The sequence below is a fragment of the Coregonus clupeaformis genome, chromosome 18 (genome assembly GCF_020615455.1).
Source record: "Coregonus clupeaformis isolate EN_2021a chromosome 18, ASM2061545v1, whole genome shotgun sequence".
NCBI classification, from domain to species: Eukaryota; Metazoa; Chordata; class Actinopteri; order Salmoniformes; family Salmonidae; genus Coregonus; species Coregonus clupeaformis.
The window spans coordinates 54,514,989-54,520,346 of record NC_059209.1 but is presented as its reverse complement, the minus strand read 5'-3'; positions in this window follow the sequence as shown (position 1 = coordinate 54,520,346).

Below are 5,358 nucleotides of genomic sequence, written 5' to 3'. Positions count from 1 at the left end.
CACTGCTTCCCTCAGAACCAGGGAATAAGACGGGAGAATTAAACCGGACCGGGACAGAGAACCAAAAGCACGGCTTAGAGCTCTCCCCTCCCCAGTCACAGATTGGGTGACCACCTCTGGCCCACTCCAGCGGGTGTTTACTTAAACAGCTGTGTCCACACGCAAGAAACCGAACAATAAAATATTAACTTCTGAAATTATTCACACCCCTTGACTTCTTCCACATGTTGTTGTATTACAGCCTGAATTTAAAATGGATAAAATGGATATTTGTTGTCACTGGCCTACACACACTACCCCATAATGTCAAAGTGGAATTATGTTTTTCAAAATGTTTACCAATTAATTAAAAATGAAAATGTGAAATGTCTTGAGTCAATAAGTATTCAACCCTTTTGTTATGGCAAGCCTAAATAAGTTCAGGAGAAAAAAATTGCTTAACAAGTCACATAATAAGTTGCATGGACTCACTCTGTGTGCAATAATAGTGTTTCACATGATTTTTGAATGACTATCTAATCTCTGTACCCCACACATACAATTATCTGTAAGGTCCCTCTGCCAAGCAGTGAATTTCAAACACATTTTCAACCACAAAGACCAGGGAGGGCACCTATTGGTAGATTGGTAAAATTTTAAAAAAAAGCAGACATTGATTATCCCTTTGAGCATGGTGAAGTTATTAATTACACTTTGGATGGTGTATCAATCCACCCAGTCACTAACAAGATACAGACACTAACCCTAACTCAATTGCTGGAGGGATTTCACCATTTAAAAAAAAATCTTTGCAGTGGGGGAAAAAAGTATTTAGTCAGCCACCAATTGTGCAAGTTCTCCCACTTAAAAAGATGAGAGAGGCCTGTAATTTTCATCATAGGTACACGTCAACTATGACAGACAAAATGAGGAAAAAAAATGCAGAAAATCACATTGCAGGATTTTTAATGAATTTATTTGCAAATTATGGTGGAAAATAAGTATTTGGTCAATAACAAAAGTTTCTCAATACTTTGTTATTTAACCTTTGTTGGCAATGACACAGGTCAAACATTTTCTGTAAGTCTTCACAAGGTTTTCACACACTGTTGCTGGTATTTTGGCCCATTCCTCCATGCAGATCTCCTCTAGAGCAGTGATGTTTTGGGGCTGTCGCTGGGCAACACGGACTTTCAACTCCCTCCAAAGATTTTCTATGGGGTTGAGATCTGGAGACTGGCTAGGCCACTCCAGGACCTTGAAATGCTTCTTACGAAGCCACTCCTTCGTTGCCTGGGCGGTGTGTTTGGGATCATTGTCATGCTGAAAGACCCAGCCACGTTTCATCTTCAATGCCCTTGCTGATGGAAGGAGGTTTTCACTCAAAATCTCACAATATATGGCCCCATTCATTCTTTCCTTTACACGGATCAGTCGTCCTGGTCCCTTTGCAGAAAAAACAGCCCCAAAGCATGATGTTTCCACCCCCATGCTTCACAGTAGGTATGGTGTTCTTTGGATGCAACTCAGCATTCTTTGTCCTCCAAACACGACGAGTTGAGTTTTTACCAAAAAGTTCTATTTTGGTTTCATCTGACCATATGACATTCTCCCAATCCTCTTCTGGATCATCCAAATGCACTCTAGCAAACTTCAGACGGGCCTGGACATGTACTGGCTTAAGCAGGGGGACACATCTGGCACTGCAGGATTTGAGTCCCTGGCGGCGTAGTGTGTTACTGGTGGTAGGCTTTGTTACTTTGGTCCCAGCTCTCTGCAGGTCATTCACTAGGTCCCCCTGTGTGGTTCTGGGATTTTTGCTCACCGTTCTTGTGATCATTTTGACCCCACGGGGTGAGATCTTGCGTGGAGCCCCAGATCGAGGGAGATTATCAGTGGTCTTGTATGTCTTTCATTTCCTAATAATTGCTCCCACAGTTTCTTCAAACCAAGCTGCTTACCTATTGCAGATTCAGTCTTCCCAGCCTGGTGCAGGTCTACAATTCTGTTTCTGGTGTCCTTTGACAGCTCTTTGGTCTTGGCCATAGTGGCGTTTGGAGTGTGACTGTTTGAGGTTGTGGACAGGTGTCTTTTATACTGATAACAAGTTCAAACAGGTGCCATTAATACAGGTAACGAGTGGAGGACAGAGGAGCCTCTTAAAGAAGAAGTTACAGGTCTGTGAGAGCCAGAAATCTTGCTTGTTTGTAGGTGACCAAATACTTATTTTCCACCATAATTTGCAAATAAATTCATAAAAAATCCTACAATGTGATTTTCTGGAAAAAAAATTCTCAATTTGTCTGTCATAGTTGACGTGTACCTATGATGAAAATTACAGGCCTCGCTCATTTTTTTTAAGTGGGAGAACTTGCACAATTGGTGGCTGACTAAATACTTTTTTCCCCCACTGTATTTAACTAGGCAAGTCAGTTAAGAACAAATTCTTATTTACAACACCGGCCAAACCCGGACGACGCTGGGTCAATTGTGCGCCGCCCTATGGGACTCCCAATCACAGCCAGTTGTGATACAGCCTGGAATCGAACCAGGGGGTCTGTAGTGACACCCCAAGCACAGAGATGCAGTGCCTTGGACCACTGCGCCACTCGGGAGCCAGTGTTGACTTTAAAACAGTTACAGAGTTTAATGGCTGTGATAGGAGAAAACTGAGGATGGATCAACAACTAACCTAATTGACAGAGTAAAAAGAAAGAAGCCTGTACATAATAAAAATATTCCAAAACATGCATCCTGTTTGCTACAAGGCACTAAAGTAATACTGCAAAAAATGTGGCAAAGCAATTAACTTTTTGTCCTGAATACAAAGTGTTATGTTTGGGGCAAATCCAATACAACACATTACTGAGTACCACGCTCCATATTTTCAAGCATAGTGGTGGCTGCATCATGTTATGGGTATGCTTGTAATTTTTAAGGACTGGGGAGATTTTCAGGATAAAAAATGTAGCTAAGCACAGTGAAAATCCTAGAGGAAAACCAGGTTCAGTCTGCTTTCCACCGGAAACTTGGAGATGAATTCACTCTTCAGAAGGACAATAACCTAAAACACAAAGCCAAATCTATACTGGAGTTGCTTACCAAGAAGACAGTGAATGTTCTGGAGTGGGCAAGTTACAGTTTTGACTTCAATCTGCTTGAAAATATATGGCAAGACTTGAATCTAGCAATGATCAACAACCAAGTTCACAAAGCTTGAAGAATTCTGAAAATAATAATAGGCACATATTGTGTGATCCAGGTGTGCAAAGCTTTTAGAGACTTACCCAGAAAGACTCAAAGCTGTAATCGCTGCCAAAGGTGATTCTAGCATGTATTGACTCGGGGGTGTGAATACTTACTATGTACAGTGGGGAGAACAAGTATTTGATACACTTCCGATTTTGCAGGTTTTTCTACTTACAAAGCATGTAGAGGTCTGTAATTTTTATCATAGGTACACTTCAACTGTGAGAGACGGAATCTAAAACAAAAATCCAGAAAATCACATTGTATGATTTTTAAGTAATTAATTTGCATTTTATTGCATGACATAAGTATTTGATCACCTACCAACCAGTAAGAATTCCGGCTCTCACAGACCTGTTAGTTTTTCTTTAAGAAGCCCTCCTGTTCTCCACTCATTACCTGTATTAACTGCACCTGTTTGAACTCGTTACCTGTATAAAAGACACCTGTCCACACACTCAATCAAAAAGACTCCAACCTCTCCACAATGGCCAAGACCAGAGAGCTGTGTAAGGACATCAGGGATAAAATTGTAGACCTGCACAAGGCTGGGAAGGGCTACAGGACAATAGGCAAGCAGCTTGGTGAGAAGCCAACAACTGTTGGCGCAATTATTAGAAAATGGAAGAAGTTCAAGATGACGGTCAATCACCCTCGGTCTGGGGCTCCATGTAAGATCTCACCTCGTGGGGCATCAATGATCATGAGGAAGGTGAGGGATCAGCCCAGAACTACACGGCAGGAACTGGTCAATGACCTGAAGAGAGCTGGCACCACAGTCTCAAAGAAACCATTAGTAACACACTATGCCGTCATGGATTAAAATCCTGCAGCGCACGCAAGGTCCCCTTGCTCAAGCCAGCGCATGTCCAGGCCCGTCTGAAGTTTGCCAATGACCATCTGGATGATCCAGAGGAGGAATGGGAGAAGGTCATGTGGTCTGATGAGACAAAAATAGAGCTTTTTGGTCTAAACTCCACTCGCCGTGTTTGGAGGAAGAAGAAGGATGAGTACAACCCCAAGAACACCATCCCAACCGTGAAGCATGGAGGTGGAAACATCATTCTTTGGGGATGCTTTTCTGCAAAGGGGACAGGACGACTGCACCGTATTGAGGGGGAGGATGGATGGGGCCATGTATCGCGAGATCTTGGCCAACAACCTCCTTCCCTCAGTAAGAGCATTGAAGATGGGTCGTGGCTGGATCTTCCAGCATGACAACGACCCGAAACACACAGCCAGGGCAACTAAGGAGTGGCTCCGTAAGAAGCATCTCAAGGTCCTGGAGTGGCCTAGCCAGTCTCCAGACCTGAACCCAATAGAAAATCTTTGGAGGGAGCTGAAAGTCCGTATTGCCCAGCGACAGCCCCGAAACCTGAAGGATCTGTAGAAGGTCTGTATGGAGGAGTGGGCCAAAATCCCTGCTACAGTGTGTGCAAACCTGGTCAAGACCTACAGGAAACGTATGATCTCTGTAATTGCAAACAAAGGTTTCTGTACCAAATATTAAGTTCTGCTTTTCTAATGTATTAAATACTTATGTCATGCAATAAAATGCAAATTAATTACTTAAAAATCATACAATGTGATTTTCTGGATTTTTGTTTTAGATTCCGTCTCTCACAGTTGAAGTGTACCTATGATAAAAATTACAGACCTCTACATGCTTTGTAAGTAGGCAAACCTGCAAAATTGGCAGTGTATCAAATACTTGTTCTCCCCACTGTAAATTAGATATTTCTGTATTCAATAAATTAGCAAACATTTCTAAAAACATGTTTTCACTTTGTCATTATGGGGTATTATGGTGAGAAAATAAATATATTTAATCAATTTTGAATTCAGGCTGTAACAACAAAATGTGGAATAAGTAATGCGGTATGAATACTTTCTGAAGGCACTGTATTTCTCTGAACAGAAAATAAAAATGAAATCACTGGCATCATGTTACCCTGAAATTCCCAGGGGTTTTCCCATTCAGCTGAAGTTGTGAGGCAAAATGTATATAAGGCCTAACAAAATATGATTATGGCAATTCTACATTTGCATCAGTTAATCAACTAATGGTTTGACAAATGAAGACATGTTAGATTTCAGGTAAACCTAAAGCAAACATGGTGAGCATAGGCA